Source organism: Rhineura floridana, chromosome 2 (genome assembly GCF_030035675.1).
Source record: "Rhineura floridana isolate rRhiFlo1 chromosome 2, rRhiFlo1.hap2, whole genome shotgun sequence".
NCBI classification, from domain to species: Eukaryota; Metazoa; Chordata; class Lepidosauria; order Squamata; family Rhineuridae; genus Rhineura; species Rhineura floridana.
In genome coordinates this window covers 31,647,251-31,670,581 of record NC_084481.1, presented here as the reverse complement: position 1 = coordinate 31,670,581, position 23,331 = coordinate 31,647,251, and the positions used below count along the sequence as shown (strand labels likewise).

At 41.0% G+C, this 23,331-nt stretch overlaps 1 protein-coding gene across 9 annotated transcripts in view; it reads left to right on the top strand.

Annotated features, from left to right (window-relative positions):
- GULP1 (GULP PTB domain containing engulfment adaptor 1) overlaps window positions 1–23,331 on the top strand; it is a 334,104-nt gene that overhangs the window by 67,366 nt on the left and 243,407 nt on the right. The window contains exon 2 of one of the 9 annotated variants that reach the window (XM_061608238.1): window positions 21,519–21,714. The exons of the other annotated variants lie outside the window; for them this stretch is intronic. The gene's annotated coding sequence lies outside the window, so the exon portion shown is untranslated. The remainder of the gene's footprint in view (window positions 1–21,518; window positions 21,715–23,331) is intronic. 9 annotated transcript variants of the gene reach the window in all.

Sequence of the window (23,331 nt, the reverse complement as noted above, 5' to 3'; positions counted from 1 at the left end):
TTTCCCATTCCTCTTCCTCCTCAAATGAGTCCTCTGAGGGGGGCATGGCACTATCGCCCACCCCAGGGCCCTCACCCCCGACCCTCCAACCCTGGTTTGGCCTGGTAACGAAGGTGGAATTGGCGGACCAGATGGGGTGCATGCACCTGAGATGCATCTACCCTGGATCTTTCATCTGGGCCATACCCCTTCCAGTCTATCAGATACTGGAGCCGGCCCCGATGTCTCCGGGAGTCCAGGATCCAGGACACTTCAAACTCCTCCTCCCCCTTATTTATTTATTTATTTATTTTATTTCATTTTTAAACTGCCCATAGCGAATAGCTCTCTGGGCGGTGTACAAAAGATTAAAAGTACAGAAATACAAAATATCACAATAAATAAACTGAAACAAAGAGATTTAAAATTGTAACATTAAACGCTTTAAAATGCCTGGGAGCATAGCCAGGTCTTAACCTGGCGCCGAAAAGATAGAAGCGTCGGCGCCAGGCGAATTTCTTCAGGGAGGCTATTCCACAATTCGGGGGCCACTACAGAAAAGGCCCTAGATCGAGTAACTGTCCTCCGGGCTTCCCGATGGGTTGGTACCCGGAGGAGGGCCTTAGACGCTGAGCGAAGTGACCGGGTCGGTTCATAGCGGGAGAGGCGTTCCACAAGATACTCCAGTCCCACGCCGTGTAAGGCTTTATAGGTCAAAACCAGCACCTTGAATCTGGCTCGGAAGCAAATAGGTAGCCAGTGCAAATGGGCCAGAACAGATGTTATATGCGCTGACCGGCTGGTCCTCGTCAGCAGTCTGGCTGCTGCGTTTTGCACTAGCTGAAGCTTCCGAATTGTCTTCAAGGGCAGCCCTACGTAGAGCGCATTACAGTAATCCAACCTAGAAGTTACCAGAGCATGAACAACTGAGGCGAGGTCCTTGACATTGACGGGGGTGGAGGCCGCACCTGAGCACTCAACGGGTGAGGTGGGCGAGCCAGATTGAGCAACGACCAGTGGAACACTGGGCAGATATGCAGGGCTGCTGGGAGCTTCAACTGGAAAGCCACCAGGGTGATCTGGCGGGTGATCAGGAAGGGGCCGATGTGTCACACACCTAGTTTCTGGGCCAGCCCTTGGGGCTGCAAGTACCTGGTGGAGAGCCACATCCGGTCCCCTATTTTCAATGGAGGGCCAGGCTGGCAATGACTGTCTGCAAAAGGTTCCTTTGCCTGGTCTAATTAGTTTTTCAGGACTGCCTGGATGGCCCATAATTCTTGCAGCATGCGATCTGCAGCAGGGACTGGCGAGGGAGGCAAGACTGATGGGAAAAACTGGGGGTGATAGCCCTAAGTCGCAAAGAAAGGGGTTTGTTGCATGGATGCATGCAGAGAGTTGTTATATACAAATTCTGCTAGAGGTAGCAGATCCACCCAATTTTCCTGCATTGCTCCACCATGGCATTTGTGCGTTCTGTCTGACCATCTGTTTGAGGATGATAGGCCGAGGACAAATGGAGCTGGACATCTAGGGTTCAAAACAGGCCTTGCCAAAATTGGGAGGTGAACTAGACTCCTCGGTCCGATATCAGATGATCTGGAAGGCCATGAAGATGGAATACCTGGGCAAGAAACATTCGGAAGCTAAGGGAAGTCTAGTACATGGGAGGAAGTGGGCCATCTTAGTAAACAGGTCTACCACTACCAGGATAGTAGTCATTTCCCTGGAGGCAGGCAAATCTGTGATGAAATCCAGGGAGACCGACAGCCAGGGTCCTGGGGGAGTCAGGAGTGGAAGCAGGGGCCCCAGGGGCTTCCTGGGGTAGCCCTTTGCCCACTGGCAGGTATTGCAGGTGGCTACATAGTCCTTGACATCTGCATGGACTTGGGGCCACCACACCTCCTACAACACTAGGTGGAGGGTCTTGTAGGTCCCGAAGTGAGGGAGCCTGCCTGCCAGAATCTGGAAGCGACCAGGAGGCTGGCCCTTCCCCAGCAGAGAGAAGATGCCAACAGGTGTTGCAGCAACAAAGGCAATCAGCGTGATTAAGGAGCAGGAGAGCTTGCAAGAACACAGGCTGATTGGAAGCACCTGGGCCAGTATGCAAAGTACAAAAGGCTGGAAGGAAAGGGAGACTCCTTGCTAGAGTGAACATCAAGCCTCTTCCCCGACAGACAGGAAGAGAAAGAGCACTTGCACACAAACACTGTGCTTTTCCAAGGGATTTGTCACACCCAGTAGAATTAATCTGAACCTGTGACAGCCCACAACCTGGTAGTGAGTCCCAACCCTCCTCACCCACCAGTTGAAGACCAGTGCTCTAGTATCTCCCCTCTTGTTTCTGTACTAAGAAATAAAGACTTGCATTGTAATAACCTTTCAGGAAACTTCAGTCTGTGGGAACATTTTATTTTCAGTGTTTATATATTGCCCAGTAACAAAAGTTCCCTGAGTGGTTTACAAGGTAATAATAACCATAATATAAAGCTGATGTTTTTAATTAATTAAAGTTATTTTATCTCAAATATATAAGATATAACCCAGTGTGGGATCAATAGAATTGATGAAGAGTGGGACAGAAACTGAATAAAGAAATAAATTAATACATCATGAAAAATTGAAACAGTCAGAAAACAATGGCACAACATGAAGAGGAGGGGAAAGGCAAGGTATAACTAACTTAGGCTGCATTCAGACAGCCCTTTATTCCATTTTCCTGATGTTTCCTTAACTGATCACTTCCACATTTTATTTGATCTTTGAAATAAAGGTAAAACTATCCTGTTCTTGCACCCCTGCTAGAACGGCCAGTTTCCTTGGTATTGTCTGAATGAACATAAAAGCATTCTTTCAGCAGAATTGCATGGATCTCTAGTTGTTGTTAAGCATTTGTGTGGCACTTTGAACATTCATAAACTACTTTTTGTCCTTGTTTTTGTAATGACATTAATTATGAAATTACATTAATTCTGTAAGATATTATTATTAATATTTTAATTTCCATATTGCATATGGGAGCTGGGTCTGAGAGACAGTGGCTTAGTTTGCACACAATGCTAAACCATGGTTTATTAAACCATTGGATACTTAAACATGGACCAGTGACTTAACCATGGTGCATTAACCACGAACATGCTTGTAAGCCTTGGTTTGTTGGTTTATAAACCTTGGTTTATGATAACCTTGGCTTAGTGTTGTGTCTGAACCCAGCCAGTGTCATAACTAAGGCAACGTAATGAATAGAAAGCTGAGTTGAGATTTTAACCCATGACTTCCCAGCTGAAAATGGACACTTAGTTATTATATAATGTTGTAGTTCATATATAGCCAAAATATGTATTTAGCCTGGTTTGAAAAACATTTTCACAAAGACCAATATACTGTGGCTCATTTATTTTGAGATCTTATTGCTTATCAATCTCTCCAGAGATTTCTAAATTCTGCAGTCAAATAAGCCCATCAAATACATTTTCTTTCATTTCCTCATTTTTTTTGAATGTATGTTTTGTCAGTAAGTGGCATCTTGCTGAGTGGTACGATATGCTTGCCAGTGCTTGAGAGGTTTTGAAGTAAGGATATCTGTCATTCAAATATCTAATGTGTGATCCAGCCATTGCTGTGTTAATCCTGACTGCAAATTCCACACCAACAAATTGTCTGACATGAAGGAGCCTGCCCTGTAGGAATTGTTTGCCTACAAGAGGACAGCATGACACTCAGTAGGGTTATTTTCAAGCACTAATGCTAACTGCTGCCTTTTCCAGGAAGCACAGAGCTGTTTTGATATTTTATTTCACTCCATTTAGGCAGTAGAAAACTGTACCAATGGGATTACATGCACACTGATTAGTTCAGAAACTACTTACCCATGTGAAACATTACTTTAAGAAGGACTACTTTTGACCAAACTAAACATCTTCAGGATTGTAGCATCATGCTTCAGTGCTCACTAGGCTACAGATTGGTTCAAGCCCCTTTTGATTCAATTGGGCTTTGCAAAACACATTGCTTTGAGGATTGTTAAGCCTTTAATGAAGCTTTGATATATTCAGAGGCAATATAGAATGCATGTCATAAAGTGTTAGGCAGGCTTTCTGATACAGTGGATAAATTCCTATGGTAACCTTCAAAAATAATACTACTTTATTTAGCAATGGGGATCAAGTCGCTTAACTTTCTTACCAACTCCCATATACTACATGGCTGGTTACAGTTAGAAACTGGCGCTTGTTCCACCCAGACAAAGCTAAAACTTTAGAACAAATTAATATCGCTACGGAACTAAAAAAAATCTGTTTTGGCATCACAAAAATCTTGACAAGAATCTACTTACAGCTAATCCATCTATAAGCAATTTTTTAATAATTGGACTAAAGAGGACACTGTCCAGAACTTTCACCTTTAACTGTAGTTACTTATGATGAGGAGTTTAAGGATGAATCATTATTAAGAGATGTTTCACTTTGGAAAAAATGCAATTTGATAGAACTTCATATGTTATTTAATGAGGAAAGATTTAAAACTTTTACTAAAGTTAAAAATGAAATGCAGCAGGCACAGTCCTCGTTTCTAAAGTTTTTACAGCTTAAGACTATAGCATTAATACCGATTAAGAACACGATCCATTAAAGCAGAATACCATTGATGAACTTCTATTAACTCAACATGTTAAGAATATACTGAGTAAAATGTATAAAGTTTTGATCAACCTAGATATAGCAATTAATGCATATCAGAGTAAATGAGAAAGAGGATTTGATCAGCAAATAACACCATACATATGAAAATGCATATGACATGATGTACCTCAATTAAAGTACAGTATAAAGTTGAAAGAAGTTTTTTAAAAGTTCTTGCTCACTGGTATCTGACTTTGGCATGGTTATCCTGCATATATATAACACTACTCAAAGTAACTGCTGGAGATGCCATCAGCTAAATGCAGATATGTTACATATGTTTCGGGTTTGCCCTCATATAAAAACATTTTGGGAAGAAGTTGTGGAATAAATGAAATGGAAGTAATAACTCGATATAGATTACCACTAGACCCAGTTATTATTCAGTTTTGTTAAGGACTTGGTTCTGCTGGAAGAGCAGAAAATGATGTTCAATTTGCCCACTGTTGCTAGAATGACAATCTCTGCTAATTGGGAAAAAAGTAAGATCCCCTAAAATTAATGAATGGCTTCTCAAAATCTGGGATATAGCTAGTATGACCAAACTTACCTATCTAATTAGAGTTAGAGAAGGAAAGAACCCTACTGGTATGCCATCTGTTCCCGGTGATTTGTTTCTTCGAATTATTTTAAGAGCAGTTTTCACCTCACATTCTAAAATTTCTGGTTCTTCATCATACGGTTCCTCCATGAATGAATCTGTCATCCTTGCATCTCTTTTATAGAGTTCTTCAGCGTATTGCTTCCTGTTGTTGCTGTTATGTGCCTTCAAGTCGATTACGACTTATGGCGACCCTATGAATCGGCGACCTCCAAGGGCATCTGTCATGAACCACCCTGCTCAGATCTTGTAAATTCAGGTCTGTGGCTTCCTTTATGGAATCAATCCATCTCTTATTTGGCCTTCCTCTTTTTCTACTGTTTTTCCCAGCATTATTGTCTTTCTAATGAATCATGTCTTCTCATGATGTGTCCAAAGTATGATAACCTTAGTTTCAACATTTTAGCTTCAAGTGATAGTTCTGGTTTAATTTGATCTAACACCCAATTATTTGTCTTTCTCGCAGTCCATGGTATGCACAAAGCTCTCCTCCAGCACCACATTTCAAATGAGTTGATTTTTCTCTTATCTGCCTTTTTCACTGTCCAACTTTCACATCCATACATAGAGATCGGGAATACAATGGTCTGAATGATCCTGACTTTGGTGTTCAGTGATACGTCTTTGCATTTGAGGATCTTTTCCAGTTCTCTCACAGCTGCCCTCCCCAGTCCTAGCCTTCTTCTGATTTCTTGACTATTGTCTCCATTTTGGTTAATGACTGTGCCAAGGTATTGATAATCCTTGACAAGTTCAGTGTCCTCATTGTCAACTGTAAAGTAGCATAAATCTTCTGTTGTCATTAGTCTTTTTGACGTTCAGCTGTAGTCCTGCTTTTGTGCTTTCCTCTTGAACTTTCATCAGCATTTGTTTTAAATCATTACTGGTTTCTGCTAGTAGTATGGTATCGTCTGCATATCTTAAATTATTGATATTTCTCCCTCCAATTTTCACACCTCCTTCATCTTGGTCCAATCCTGCTTTCCGTATGACATGTTCTGCATACAGATTAAATAAATAGCGTGATAAAATACACCCCTGTCTCACACCCTTTCCGATGGGGAACCAGTCAGTTTCTCCATATTCTGTCCTTACAGTAGCCTCTTGTACAGAGTATAAGTTGCGCATCAGGACAATCAGATGCTTTGGCACCCCCATTTCTTTTAAAGCATTCCATAGTTTTTCATGATCTACACAGTCAAAGGCTTTGCTGTAATCTATAAAGCACAGGGTGATTTTCTTCTGAAATTCCTTGCTCCGTTCCGTATGTTTGCAATATGATCTCTGGTACCTCTTCCCTTTCTAAATCCAGCTTGGATATCTGGCATTTCTCACTCCATATATGGCAAGAAATGCCAGACGTCCAAGCTGGATTTAGAAAGGGAAGAGGTATGAGTATCAGCGTTAGTGTGTATGAAAGCACCCATAGAATTTAGATGTACCCACAGAATTGTGCAGGATAGCAAGGGTTCTCAGTAACTCAGGGTTTCCCCCCCTTGTCTTATTACTGAACCTATACTTAGCCTCTTGATGACCTGTCCACAAAGTTCCTGAGAGAGAATAGCATTCCCTGTTTCAGTGCCAAATCTAGGTATGCCAAATACATGCCTGAGTCTGCCTTACTTTCACAGGTAAACAATATCATTACAAATAAATAATATAACTATAAAAATCTAGAAAAAACCAATGTTTTTCTCCTCTCAGAAGGAGAGCCCACTTGTCCCTTGTGCTTTTCAGGGACTAGAATCCAGTTTTTGTTTTTTTAAAATGCATATTCCTTGTTATCTATTTCCAAAAGTAGCTAATGTACTGAAGGCTTCAAGGAGCCAATTTGCCATGGTTTAAAAAGCGAACAGGGGAGGAGATAACTAGGGGACATTAGTGCATTAATGCAATCAGATTTAACAGAGAAGTATGGTGCAATTTAACTCCTGTAAATAAACATTCAATCAGTAAAAGAGAATAACTTAAATATCTAGAGAATATGAAATCATTTTTCTGTATTAAACTAACTGTAGTCTTTGTGCTTTTTATTTCTATAGAATTTTACACTGCCTCAAGCAATGGCAGTTCAACACCAACTGAAAGTGAACATTTTAATTCAAAGTGCCATTTTTTAAATCTAGAAAATCTATTCCTTTTCCTTTAGTAAAACAGACTTGTCTGTCTTGGATTGTTGTCTTTCAGAAGAAAAACTTAATCCCAGTTGACTTGTCACATAAAATCATAGTTAATAGCTTACCATGAACTTGGAGAGTGCTCCCTCTTTATTCTTCCCCTAGCATGAAAGGGAGCAACAAGCCACAACCCCTGGTTTAGTATTTCATCTGAACTGGGATCATGGTTTGTTTTGCTCCAAACAAACCACAGTTGGTAAACCAAAAATAAATCTTGGCTGCACATCATGGTTTGGTTGGAGCTAAGCCAACCACTGTCTCTGCTTCAGATGTTCCCTCCTATTTCTTTTCTCTTTAAATAAGTGGCTTTGTGAGAAGCAGACTTCATCATTCCTTCATTGGATAAGCTGCTGATACAATGTGCTTAAACAATAGAGCGCAGTTGTTAACTGACAAATCCGTTTGGAGCTTGATAAACAAATCCTGTCATTCTGCTGTGTTTCCATGTAAGCAGTTCTAGATGAAAAATGGCATTCCATCCCTTAGCTGATCAATTTTAATATATATAAAAAAGGAAAATTAAGAGCTACCTGTGTAATTAGTCATCTCAGTTTCCTTTTATGGGGTACAATATAGGGCTCATTCACACGGCAATTTCATATGAGATCGAGGCTGGCTGCATTCCCTTTTAATTTGCAGCGATCGCATGACGTTTTTTGGAAAGGGAAGGCAAGCCGCTGCATTTTCCTTTAAATGCAAATCAAACCAATTCACTGAAAATCTGAATAGTAAGGAAAAAACCGCCTCTGCTTCGCTGCATCCTGCTCATGTAATCCCTTATTCCGATGTTTCCTGCTGGGGGGTGGGGTGGATTGTAACTTGCAGATACTCCCCTTTCTCTCCACTAAACTCCCCATCAACTCCATTTCATTTCCGTCTGCTTAGCCGGCCACTTCTACTGCTCTAGCCTTTCCACCCCTTCACTCCCCCCCGTAACGTTAATGCAGGTTTGTGGGTGTGCAAAAGGGCAACATTAATCCCCCCCAAGCGCAAGCAAAATGAACGTCTGGGTTGTTTCAGGCTGGGAGGAAAAGAACACAACTTATAGTGTGTACGTGCGCTCACACACACACACACACACACACACACACAGACACAGACACACACACACACACACACAGAGAGAGAGAGAGATCTGTCTGCCTGGAGGGAGAGAACCTGATTTCCCCTTCCTTACGTTCCTGGATTTTTAGCTCCCCCTCACATCCCCATCAGCTGTTGGGCAGGAAAAGAGAGGCTTTTCAGCCCAAGGAAGCTCAGTTAAAAGCCTCCTCTAATCGTTGTTTGTGTAATATTGCAAAATTGCCGTTGTGGAAATATTATTCATTTAACATTTGATTTTATGTTTGATCGCAAAATAGTAGATTAAAAAAAGAAAACCAGATGTGAGAGGAATACCCCAGTTTGCTATCAGAAGCAGGAATGAAAGGAGAAGGCTCCCTGTCTCTCTGCCGCCTGCAAAAACTGCCCTACTTTGCTTTCACTCACTCCCCCCACGTTTCGTGTCAATTCCCCCCCCCCGCTGCAGAGAGGCATGCAATTAACAAGAAACAATGAAACTGACAAAAAAAACCTTCCCCTCTTCAATAGCAAAATCGAGAAAGAAGAGTAGTAATGACTTCGGGAGAGCCCAGAGTGCATAACAACTAACAACTTCGACGGTCTATCTGTCGGAACCTCTCTATGTTATCAGTGATGAGCCCTGAGCGGAGGGTAAGCATTGTTGAAGCTTACTTCTGAGTAAGTAAGGACTGGGTAGTCGCTTGAGGCTGCAGAAGGCACACACACACTTGTGCACGCACACACACACTTCCACTAAAAATTGGATTTCATAAATACTATGAAAAGGGTTGGTTCCTCCCCCATGCTCTTCCCGCTTCAGTGTCCAATTGACAAAAATAAAATGGAAAAAAACCCCTCCCCTTCTCTATTGGCAATACTTCAGAGGGAGTAAACATGTTGATTTGGGGGCGGGGCCATAAGGAAACAGTGATACTAACCCTTTCCAGAGGAACACCATGAGAATCGAAAGTAAAAAAAAACACGTATTGGAAGCTGGGGAGTATAAACCTTCCAAAGCTATTGCGGTGGCAAAGGTACGTATTTACTATGAAGTTAAGCTCCCGTGTGAACCAGCCCATAGAGTTCAACTGATTTAACAAAGCAAGGCCAATCATGTAAAAAAGCTGATTGCGTAATCTTGTACCTTCTGGTCAGATGTATTTCATAGAAAACTGAGCAACAAAGCTATTGTTGCTCTGACGTTTATTCTATGTAAATACACTTTTAAGAACATCGCAGTTGGTGGAGCTCAGGAGTGGGAAACCTACAGCCCTTCGTCTAATTTCAACAAGAACTCAGTTCAGATTTCAGCTAAGAATGATCTGCCCCTCCTCCAACATCCAGCCTGCTTGGCAGGGAGCAAGAGGGAGGAAGAAAGAAGGGGGTGGCCATACCCACATTTGGCTCTGGCCCTGCCTGCTACTGGATTTGACTCTACTCACTATCAGCACCCTGACAGATAAACCCTGAGAGAATGTGGCTCTGGACAGAAAGAAAAATGTTCCACAACTCTGGTATAGGTATACAACAATGAATGCTTAAATGTGGTTTGCTGCATGATTTTTGGAGGTGGGTTCCATAGATGCTGTTTGAGGCTGTAATTTTTTATATTAAGGGTGGATGTAATACTTTCTTTAATGGTAGGGACATAGATATCTCCAGTCAGGGCAGCATTTGCAACATGATAGGAACATCAGGCTCCCTCTAACATGGACTGCCGTTTTTTTCATGGAAATCTGAATTCCATGAGTTTCCATGAACTTTTTCATGGAAATCAAGAGGTAATTTACCCACCAAAAGTGGAATTGAGGAAGAATTCATAGGCACAATATAAACATGAAACCACATGACTTGATAGATAAAAGCAGTTTTAAGAGACTGCTCATCATATTGGATATCAGAAGATTACATTAGAATAAGAAGAGACTGCTTTATAAGTAAGAGTAGATGGGGTGGTGAGGTGCCACCACTCACCCTGACCTCCAGTCACTCATGAATCTGTTGCTTAGCAGGAAGTAGAGTGGGAGGAGCGAGGTGGCAGGGATGTGGTGTAGTGCAAATGCAATGTGGATTGGCTCTGCTGGTGCATTTACACTAGGGATGGTATCTGCTGCTTGTTGCCAATCTGATCCTATTCCAGTGGATTGGAAGGCCATTCCGTCCCCACTTTTCTTTTACTATCTTCTCTATTTATCCGGTTCAGTTTCTTCCTCCCTGAAGGGGTGGAAGGAAATTTAATAATGCAGAGATAAAAAGCCAAAACGAGAGAGTCTTCCTAGCTTGGGTATTAGTTGACTCAATTCCCATATTAAGGAGATTATCTAGGCTAGTTACCTCCTAATCGTTGCAGTATTAACCCCTTAGGTGCCCCCCAGTAGAAGGGTGGAAGGAAAGAGTGGCGGCAGCGGCTCTGAGCTGGGTAGATCATGGAAAAGGGGAAAGAGGAGGCATCCTTGCGTGGCATGCTTTGCTGCAGGGCAAGCAATAGCAGCTCCGTGGCAGTAACGGAGGGCTTCGGAGCTGTAGCAGGAATGCCCCCAATGCACTCACAGGTCTGCAGGTACAGGTTCAGCACCCTTTTTTGTGTCTCTGTCTCCTTGCTGTCTCCACAGTGTTTCTGTTCAGCTGCATCAGGTGCCACTTTGAGATTTGGAAGCACATGGTGCTCCTTCAGTTCTACATTTCAGGGGGGGAAACTCCCCTCGTCATATCCCATATGCCGCCCTGGGCTCCTGCTGGCAGGAAGGGCAGGATATAAATCAAATAACAAACAAACAAACAAACAAACACATACATACATATCAAGGGGGCAGCCAGTGAGGGAGACCTAACTGGAATTCTCGCCCAGTTGGTTCCAATGTTGGGGAAAAGCAGCTGAGTTCGCAGCAAGCATGCTCAGTGCACAAATGGGGTGAGTACATGAATTATTATAAAATCCCGTTTCAAATCAGACAAAAGTGGAATTCTTGCACATCCCTAATTTAAGCCATGCTGACCTTGCTGCTTCCTTGCCTCCTCCCCTTCTACCTCCCAGTAAACAGCAGTGATGTGACCATCAAGATCAGGTCTATTATTGATCAGAAGCATGAGCAACTTACATTTCTACAAGCTCTTTTTATGTGATTGCTGAGTTAGGTGTTATTGTCCAAAGAAGTTTCTCTGTCTTGACACTTGGAATGAACTTCTGGTTTAATTGATAGCTTGACTCGTTTTGTGATACAAAACTTCTCAAAGGGGAGTTAAAAATAACTGTCTGTAAACCCAAGTTTGCCATTATTTTGATCACCTAGTTTTACCTGGAGCTGCTCTCATGCTACTGTGTCCCACAGTAAAGCTATAGCGATCCTTTCTAACAATCAAGTAGACACACTTGTCTATCATTCAGTGGGCATGGCTCAGATTTCTGCATATTCTGCAAAGAATAGTTTGGAAGCTTACTGTTAAACTGAAACTGACTACTGAGAGATATGTCAAATTTCAAGCCAAGTAAAACCTGTTGTGAATATTGTTTTTATTTAAAACAAATATACTGTTACTTTCCAGATTAAAATTGTTGCCAAGTTAAACTGATTCAATGTAGGGTAGTTTTTTGAACAAGAAACTAGAAAAGAGTAGAACTGATTTGATTTAGCCATTCCTGTATAACTGGCATCCTAGTCTGAAATGTGGCACACTAAAATATCATGTTCTGCTCTTATTGTTGTTAAATATAAAGAGAACTCTAACCCCATGCAATGGTGCACTAGCACTGGGAGCATTGTGATGCTCAGGCAACCTCTACAATACAAAGCACATACAAAGATGGTAATCCACAATTTTATTTAGACAAAGTATGGGGAACCTGTAGCTCTTCAGATGTTGTTGGATTACACCTCCCTCCATCCGTGGCCATTGGTCATGTTGACTGGAGTTGGAGTCCAAAAACATTTGGAGGGCCACAGGTTCCCCACTCCTGATTTAGGCAAATCATAAAGATTTAATTAAAAGTTGAGTATCCTTTATTTATTTTTAAAAAAAACTCTCCTCAACTCTTTAAATTAGGGCTCAGTAACTTTCACTCTTTGGACTAAATCTGGCTTCCTGAGTGGTGCCTTTTCTCACCCACAACCCCAACTAATAACCCTCTGTGTAGATGTTGGGTATGGATGAGTAGCATCTGTGGCAATATTTTGTCAGTAGCACTCCAGAAAGCCTAGTTGGTGACCCAGGGGTCTAAATACAGTGCCTTGCAAAAGTACTCATACCACTGACCAATGCTCTCATATTACTGAATTACAAATGATACATTGTAATTTTGTTCTGTATGATATTTTATTTTGAAACACTGAAACTCAAAATCAATTACTGTAAGGTGATATTGGTTTTATGTTGGGAAATGTGTGCAAGAAATATACAAAATTGAAACTTTGCTTGCATAAGTAGTCAACCCCCCCACATTAATATTTGGTAGAGCGACCTTTCACTGCAACAACAGCCTTAAGTCTTTTGGGGTAGGTATGTACCAGCTTTGCACACAATGTTGGAGGTACTTTGGCCCATTCTTCTTGGCAGATTCGCTCCAGGTCGTTCAGGTTGGTTGGACATCATTTGTGGACCGCAATTTTCAAAGAGCACCACAGATTCTCAATGGGATTGAGATCAATGGGATTGACTGGGCCACTGTAGGACATTCATCATTTTGTTTTTCAGCCACTCCAGTGTTACTTTGGCCTTGCGCTTGGGATCATTGTCCAGCTGAAAAGTGAATTTCCTCCCAAGCTTCAGTTTTTTAGTGGACTGAAGCAGATTCTTTTGCAGTATTTCCCTGTATTCTGCTCCATCCATTCTTGTGTCCATTTTAACAAGATGCCCAGTCCCTGCTGATGAGAAGGATCCCCATAGCATGATGCTGCCACCACCATACTGTAGGGATGGTGTGTCTTGAGCCATGGGCACTGTTAGGTTTGTGCCACACATAGCACTTTGAGTTTTAGCCAAAAAGCTTTATCTTGGTCACATCTGACGACAAAACCTTTTCCCACATCGCAGCTGGGGCACTCTCATGCTTCCTGGCAAACTCCAAATGTGGTTTCAGATGCTTCTTTTTGAGTAACGACTTCTTTCTTGCCACACCCCCCCTTACAGGCCAGTATTATGCAGGGCTCTTGATATGGTTGACTGGTGCACTGCTACTCCACTCCCAGCCACTAAACTCTGTGGCTCCTTCAAAGTGATTGTTGGCCTCTCTGTGGCTTCTCTCACAAGTCTCCTCCTTGTTCGAGCGCCAGGTTTTGAGGGATGGCCTTTTCTTGGCAGTGCCTGGGTGGTATGATGCAGCTTCCACTTCCTGATTATTGATTCAACTCTGCTCACTAGGATATCCAAACACTTGGATATTATTTTGTACCCTTTTCTTAATCTGTGCATTTGTATTATTTATTATTTAATTTGTATCCCACCCTTCCTCCCAGCAGGAGCCCAGGGTGGCAAACAAAATGCTAAAAACAGATCTTAAAATACATTAAAACAAAACAGCTTTAAAATCATTAACAACAACAACAACAACTTTAAAAAAGGGTTAAAAGCAGTATTACAAAACTTATGAAGGAATTCTAACACAGACGCAGACTGCGATAGGTCTCAACCTATTACATTATTTATTTATTTATTACATTATTTATTTATTTATTACATTATTTATTTATTTATTACATTATTTATTTATTTATTACATTTATTCACTAATAGGCAAATTTTATTTCCCTCATTATTCATCCTAGAAATCTGTGTCAAATTTATTTTTATTAATTTCAACACCTTTTTATTGGTCAATGTCATATGATGGTGAAGACAGCCTTTTGTGTTTCAAATTGAAGGTTATGTTCTATTTCTATTTTGGGTGCATTAAAAATTGAATCTGAAACTGCAGTTTGATGTAAAATCAGACTGATTACAATATGTTGCTACTTCAGCAATGACTCTAGCTGTTAGAAAAAAAGAGGATGCATGGTTTGCACCCTTCTATGTTTAAACCACTTCATTTAAGGCAAGGTGGGCAAAGTCAATTAAAAACACCTAGAATTTTGCTAGAATATATTTCAGCTCCCACTGTTTTATTGTGTGCACATTGAGATACTCCTGCGGTCCACTGGAGACTATTCTGCAGAAGTCAGTGCCATTATTCCACAAATATGTTTGGAGTGTTTTAGTGTAAATTTTGCAAAGTGTTACTGTACTTCACATATTCACAGAAATAGAAAAAAGAAAAGAAAATGATTTCCTATAGGAAACTTCACTAACATTACAAAGGAAATCAGACATATTTAAAGTGACCATCTGAACTATATCAACTGTCTTAATAATGTTGCTTCCTCCCTGCTAAAACAAGATCAGCACAGCACATATCTTCTTTCTATTATTTGGCCTGATTGCAGGTGTTGCCACCACTCACTATATGCTCAGAGGCACATGTTACCAAATTCTTCCAAGCTACACAGGAAGTGGATTGGACTGTGAAAGACCAACCCAAATTGTGTTCGCATTTTGACAACTTTAAGGGCAGTCCAATATCTCAGAGAGGAGGTCAGGTCTCCTGCTCCCCTGGTGCATTCACTAGAGCTGTCCAATTTCCCTGCTTGTTAAAGTTTGATAGAAATATCTGTGGGCTACAGGTACATTCTTAAACCGCAAGGTTTTTTCCCTATTAGTGAATTTCCCTGCATTTTAATCTGGGAGGTAAGAATGGCATCCTGTGCAAGCTTGCTGAGAATGGATTGATCATTTGCATGCTTATTGAGGTCAGTGGGATTTACTCCCATTCAGTCATGCTTAGGATAGGTAAAACTGACTGGGGGGAGGGAGGGAGGGCTGGAGTGGGCAGGGGAGGAGGAAGAAGGAAGGGAGAGGAGAGGGGAAAGAGGGGAAAAGCAGGTCTGATCATTTTCATGCTTATTGAGTTCAATGGGATTTAATCCTATGCAATCATGGTTAGGATAGGAAAAATTGATCATGGGGGAGGAGGAGGGGGGAGAAGGAGCGTATTGGTGTGGGGCAAAGGAAGGGGGAAGGGAGGGCAGGTTTGATCATTTGCATGCTTATAGAGTTCAATGGTATTTATTTCCGTGCAATCATGCTTAAGATAGGTAAAACTGACCATGGGGAGGAGTAAGGGGAGGGGGAGGGGGAGGGGGAAGGGGAAGGGGAGGGGGAAGGAGGGGATTGGAAGGGGATGGGGAGGAGGGGCAAAGGAAGGGGAGGGAAGGGGCAAGAGGGAGGAGATAGGAGGGAGAAGGGAGGGTAGGTTTGATCTAGGGTTGCCAGGCTCGGGGCCTGAGAATGATTGTGTATCTTTAAGAGAAGAGAAAATTCAGCCAAGTACAGGTTTTCTTGCAGCACTGTAATGGGAAAAACCACAAGGTTAAATTCTCCCTTCCCCCTGCATAACTTTTAAAGATACAGAAGACCTCTTGGAGGCTGGGCCTGGTAACCCTAGTTTGATCATTTGGATACTTTTTGAGTTCAATGGGATTTATTTCTGTGCAATCAAGTTTGAAAATGGAAATGGACTGCCTTCAAGTTGACCGAACTTATGGCAACCATTTGAATAGGGTTTTCATGGTAAATGGTATTCAGAGGTGGTTTTTGTTGGAAGTGGGGCAAGAGCAACTCCTGTTTTGTTCTTTTGTTTATGTTCCAGAAGGGAGATAGAGTTAGGGTCCTCCAGATGGATAGGCTTGATTACCTTTACCTGTGATGCTGTGACTTCCTTCCTTCCATTGTTAGATTGATACATCTTAAGGGAAGCTTACCTGCCCCTCCTCCTTCTGCCCTTTCCACTCTTCTCTTCTCCACTGTCTGAGAGAGAGGAGACACCTTTGTCTCTGCTCTCTCTCTCCTAGCCATGAGGGCAATTCCCACTCCTGGGGATTGCACCTCCAACTTAATTAGCTAGTTAGAACCAGGTATGCCTTTCTATCTACTATGTATTTCTATAAATAAAGTAGCTTTTCTTATTTTACTAAGTCTCAAGTCTCAGTTATCCTAATGCAGAGTAAAAGCCTGCTTTCTTAGGTAAATGCACACACACACTGGCACACTCACATTTCAGACCGCTGTTACTCTGCTTAACAAATTTAGCACCACAACAGTTTTACCATTGCCTTCCTCTGAGGCTGAGAGGCAGTGGCTGGCCCAAGGTCACCCAGTCAGCTTCATGGCTGTGTGGGGATTCAAACCCTGGTTTCCCAAGTCCTAGTCCAACACTGACCTGGGGGAGGGGAGGAGATTGGGTGTGTGGGCACTGGGCAGAGGGGAAAACCCTTTCCTTTTCAAAAGGAAAACATTGTGAACAGTTTCATTGCTTTTCAGCGTTTACCTCACCTTTTTATTCTACAGCAGGCACATGTAGACTCCCACCCAAATTTAAACCAAAGTGGTCCCTGGCCACATCCACACCAGGCCTTTATTTCACTTTGGAGAGTCATGGCTTCTCTCAAAGAATCCTGGGAAGTGTAGTTAGTGAAAGCTGCTGAGAGTTGCTAGGAGACGCCCTGTTCCCCTCACAGACCTTCAATCAGAGTGGCTGACTGTTAACCATTCTCTCAGTGGAATATTATTATTTATTAGATTTTTATACCGCCCGACTAGCATAGCTCTCTGGGCGGTGTACAGCAAAAATACAAATACGTACAATAAAAACCCATCATAATACAACAAGAACACATATAAGAGAATGAAAAATCTAAAATCAGTTATAGCAAATTTAAAACTAAATTAACATTACAGTTAGATTAAAATGCCTTAGAAAAGAGGAAGGTTTTAACTTGGCGCCGAAAAGATAACAAAGTCGGCGCCAAGCGCACCTCATCAGGAACACTATTCCACAGTTCAGGGGCCACCACCGAGAAGGCCCTAGTTCTTGTTACCACCCTCCGAGCCTCTCTCTGAGTCGGAACTCGGAGGAGGGCCTTCGATGTAGAGCGCAGTGTACAGAATAAGAGTCTCCTCTCAGCACCCTTCACAAACCACACTTCCCAGGATTCTCTGAGGGAAGCTATGACTGTCTCACATGAAATCAAAGTCTGGTGTGGGTGTGGCCCCCTGATTAGGCAAGCCCAGCAGCTGTGAGTCTGGCTTTTAGAGCACTGACAGCTGGTTCTTACTGAGCATGCCCTGAGCATAGGGTTCCAGCCAAAATTTCTTAAATTAATTAAAAATCAGCCAGGCATTTTTTAAACTTTTAAACTGCAGAAGATGAAGGTCAGAGTATGGGGCAAGGTCAGTATTAGGATTACAGGTACTCTGTGAACATGGGTGATTTTTAATGAATTTCAACAGATTATGAGAACTCTGAGAGAAAAAAGTCCAAAAGGGCTCTGGTGTTTTTTTCTCTCTTTTTAGACTCTCTATTCCAGCCTTTCCCAACCAGTGTGCCTCCAGATGTTGTTGGACCACAACTCCCATCAGCCTCAGCCAGCATTGCCAATGGTCAGGAAAGATGGGAGTTGTGGTCCAACAACATCTGAAGGCACATGGTTGGAAAAGGCTGCTCTATTCTCTCTGACTGTTTTGTGTATCGCCATGAAAATTGAGAGGGTTAAGCAAGCGTTTCTGAGTTCAGAACTATAAGTTTTGTAAGGTTTTGTTTTGAATGAGCTTATGGGAAGCATCAGAATGGCATGGGGGTATTTTCAATTTAACATTGCAGAATGTGAAAAATCCACGCTGGCTATAGTATACCCCCCATAGCCGAAGCTCTCTGGGCGGTTTACAGCAATTAAAAACATTAAAAACAAATAAGCAAACTTTAAAACACAAAAAACAATTTAAAAACACAAGTCAAAAAAATTAAAAAATAATTTAAAAACACATGCTAAAATGCCTGGGAGAAGAGGAAAGTCTTGACCTGGCGCCGAAAAGATAACGGTGTTATCTTTACATTACCTTTCACATCTGTAGAATGTTCTTTGGTCTTCAGTTTGCTTCAGATCCACAGCCTGACCCATGATCCTTCAACAGTGGGTTTTTATCCTGACAATCTCACAGCAACTTTACTAGTTCACAGTTGGAGGCCAATGGTAAGGTAATAGTGTCCTCGATAGGGCAATTTCTTTCATCTGTGTAAATTGGGAGCTTCCATAGCACAGGGGCTGAATACTTATACAAGCAAAATGTTTCAGTTTTTAATGTTTCTTACAAACATTTCCCAACAGTAAACCAATGTCACCTTACAATAATTGATTTTGAGTTTCAGTATTTCAAAATAAAATATCATACAGAATGAAATTACAATATACCATTTGTAATTCAGTAATATGAGAGCATTGGTCAGGGGTCTGAGTACTTTTTCAAGGCACTGTATTTAGCTTAAAGCAGGGATGGGGAACCTGTGGCCCTCCAGATGCTGCTGCATTAACCATCCCTGACCATTGGCATCATCATCATCATTCCCCTGACTATTGGCCATATTGATTGGGTCTGATGGGAATTGGAATCCAACAACATCTGGAGGGACACAAGTTCCCCTCCCTAGCTTAGAGGGAGCTTAAGATCCTGCAGCAGCACAGCATGAGGGTTTTCAAAAAAAGATGTGGCATATTCATTTCTAAATTTACACAAGCATAAATGTTACTTGGGAGAAGGTTTCCCAACTCAATTTTCTGTTTCAGTAGCAGTTACTCACTTGTCAAATGCTGTTGTATTCTTTATATGGTAAATGGACCTTTGTACAACAGTAGAATCCCCATTTGAAATACATGGTGGTAGACTTATCTTAAAAAGCAATGCTATTTTTACTCATACTTGTAGATATCTGTATTTTATTTTCTGCTTATGGAACTTTTTGCCCTTAAAACATTTCTGGGGTATATCTACTAGAAAACAGGAGTACAACTCATCAGCAAAATGTTCATCATTGTGATAGAGGATTTTTTTGGGGAAAGATTTTTTCATGGGCCTCTTCTCCCATGGGAATCCTCTCAGTGCACACTTCCTCGGCCCAGTGTCAGCAGCCAGTTTTTTTTTTTACTAGCCACAACAATATCCCCAATCATGGCACTTTAGTTTGACCCAGATAAATAGAATGGCATTCTTTCAATCATGGAAAGAAACTAAACAGAACATTATGGGAGAGGAGGCTGAGATCTGATTTTGTCCACTCTCATCTTTCTCCCATTTACGTTTCCTATAGAGCTCAATGGTAACTTATAAGTCAACCTCTCTCTGCATACTCCTTCCATGGGTTATTGTTTCTTGAGCATACTAAAGTGGGATGGAATGCTAGTTAATGGCTTCTGTACATAAAAACATAGCGGCAAACAACAGAAGCATTGCAGAACTGAAGGATGAGTGCACTAAATAGATAAAGTCTAGGAAAGACTGGGCAAAAGAAATAGATCCTGAAGAGAGGCATGTTACAGGCAGAAGGAAAGCAGAATGGCAGAAAAGACAAATATGGGAGTAGAAGAAGGGGATAGTGAATCTATGAGACAGACCATTAGGGGGATCTGACTTGAAAGGAAGTGATTTAGGATGGGATTGACATATATCAAGAAGGAAACATGCTTTAGAATAATTATATATATATCTTCTGAAGAACATGTTTGGCATAATTTTAATTTAAGGATGCATGGCAACCAAACTGGCCACTAAGTATTTCAATACTTTCTTTTGTTCATTGCAGCATTTTCAATTAATATTGTTACATTTTGCAGACATCACAAAGTATCATCATGTTATTTATTTTATTTTATTTTATTTTATTTATACCCCACCCTTTCTCCCAGCAGGAGCCCAGGAATGTTAGGATTCAAGTTCGAACAGAGAAAGAAATAGACATAGATTAGAGTGGACAAGAATAATAGGGCATTTTTAAATGCAAAGACTAATATCTGAAGCTTGATTCCAGGGCTAATTACAGCTCAATAAAAGTAATGAGGGCTGGAAGAAGTTAAATGTGCTGCTGTGTTTCAAACTGGATGCAAACGGGTGAAAGATGGGCAGGGACTCTATCTCTTTGGCAGTAATCAAATTGTTGAGTCAACAGAGCCTAAATGTTTTAGTAGCTGCTGTGGCTTCAGCATTTAAATTTCTTCTACCCTGGATATAAAACAATTACTAGCAACCGAGCTTAAATAATTAACATGGAATGATTTATTCAGTGGCATAAATGGTGTTTAGAAATTATTGGCCAGAAATAACTGGTAATCAAATTGCACTGACATGAATATACCATGTTCCTAAAACAGCATAAAAATGGTGTCTGAGTTATCAGGGGTCTTAGTACTTTATGGCATAAGAATGGGATGAACAGGCAGAGATTTGAATTGCTCAGAATGTTTAGTTTCTGGTCATGGCGGAGAATGAACAATGTAACCATGAAAATCATTGAGGTTTTGATGCTTCGCAATGAAATTTAATAATACGTAGCAGTTTTTAAGCATTGGGATCGTTGTCTTCGCTTCTGCTTCAAGAAGAGCACAGTCTCTAATTGAATAAGCTTTTCCTGAAGTCTAGATATGTCGATTCATCAAGTTTATTTTCTGTAAACCAAGTGGAACTGTCCTGATATGCTCTATCCCACAATATTAGCAATTTTTTAATCATTTATTTATAACATTTTTGTTCATGGAGCTCAGGGTGGTATAATGTGGTCTCCAAGCAATCTGTCTTCACAACAGTGCTGTGAGGTAGCATTAATGCCGCACATGGTGCAATTATTATTTTACTTATTTTTTATTGTACTATTTCCTGCATTTCTGGTTTAGTGTTAATATGTAGTGACAGTTGTTCCTCTGCAGTCATACCATTGAAGCCACTTACTTTGACAAAATGTAAGCTCATTTTTGGCCTTAACCCATACTGCACTGGGTATATTCTCTGCATTCTATGCTTGAATTAACTAAAGGATAATGGAACAGTCCTCTACTCATTTTTAGTTTTGTGGTGGTTTGTGTGAGAGGTATCTGGGGGGCCCTAGAGTGTAAATCTTCCCAGTCTGTTTCCCCAAGCTCTGTGTCAGCTGTCCCCAATTATCTGTTCTAGGTGGTTTGTTCCAAAGATGACCTTGGCTTGTCCTAAGAAGCACGGGCAACCTTGAACTGCTTAGAAGACCTTTCCAGCTGACCTTCCTGCCACACGTAGCCTAAGACTTTAGAGGACTGCTGAAGAAAATTCTCTAAATATTTTCAGGATGTTGCTTCAGTGCTTAAGTCCATGGCCCTGATGCTGCAAATACAGGGTAATTGTTGTAACACTTGATAGGGTTAAAATTAAATTGTGCTGCTGGGAAGATTGATGTAACGTGGCAAAACACAACCACTGTATAATGTCAGGCTCATGTGAAACAGAACACACAGCATGATATATAGTCTTCTGTTAAAATTATTTATTTTTGTCCTGTATGATCTCAGAATGGCTGGCAGTCTTCCTGAAGGTCACTGAGACCTGGAGGAGCCTGTGCTGAGAGCCTCTTTCTTCTTGTTGTCAGAGACTGCTTGGCCAAGCTTTATTCATTCTTTTCATCCATTAAGTCTTTATCTTGCAATCTCCTTTAATCTTATAGTGGCTTTTATGTGTGTGTGTGTGTGTGTGTGTGTTTATATGAGCTTGTACTATCCATATATGTTGTATTTACTAAACCAATTCACTGTAACCTTTAAGAATATTCCCCCCCAATTGTTCACAATGATGATGTTAGCAAATCCTCCCTCCCCACCGCAGCCACCAATATCAGACGCTTGAAGACATCATCATGTGGGAAATGTCGGCTAGGAGCAAAAAAAAGAACATGTGCTTTTTCATAGCAGAATCCTTTTTGATCCCACTTCTATGCAAGAGGAGTAAATTTAAAAAGAGCTTATAATGTAGTTGTCCAGCAGGCCACAAAGTCATGGTGCTACTGTAGTGACAAGAGGTTGCTGTTGCTGCTATCCTGGGATGTTAAAGAAGCATCCAATAAACAAATGGAAATCCTAAAAGATAATGTGGTCAGCATTGTCCTTTCATTTAAAATTTAAAATTAATCCATAATTAAATACTCATGCATCTGACAAAGTGGGCTCTAGTTTTCAAAAGCTTGTGCCAAAACACATTTGTTAAGTCCTATGGTTATTTTTGCAACACAAGATTGATTGACATGGTTGTCTCTCTGGTATCTCTTGTCAAATGCCATTCTTTGCACAAACAATCGCTTATATACTGCTGCTCAGTAAGACTATTATTAATCCTCAGCCTTGTTTGTCAGGAGAAGCCTTGCCAAATTAAGTGGGTTTCTGCTAGTGTATACCAAACTTTGCATCAGGCATCAGGCAGAGAGCTATTCGCTATGGGCGGTTTAAAAATGAAATGAAATAAAATAAAAATAAAATAAATCATAATTGTAATTCCATTATAGCATATAAAATACTGGAATAAAGGAAACTGGGATGGCAAAATGAATAAATGAGGGCAGCTATGGCATTGATTTTCATATTTCATAAATGACAATTTAGTTTTGTGTCCCCAAAGTTGAATGCTCATAAAGTTGATGGTAATTTCATAATTCATCAAAGGGCTCTTTATGTTAACTGTTTTCCATGGTGCCTGTAAGGAACATAGGCAACATTTTTTAAAATATTTTTGGCAAAGGCCTTAAATATAGAACATCCCAGATTCAACCCTTAGCCTCTCTGGTAAAAAGTAGCTCAGATAACAGGGGATAGGAGATGTTTCTTCCTAAGATCTTGTATATAAGTCAGGGTAAAAACTACTAAGCTCGATGTGCATTTGTTCTACTCAGAATAAGGTAGTCCCTTACATTGTATGCACACATATCCTTTGTCCCTTGCTTTTGAATTCACATATTCCCGTTCCGTGC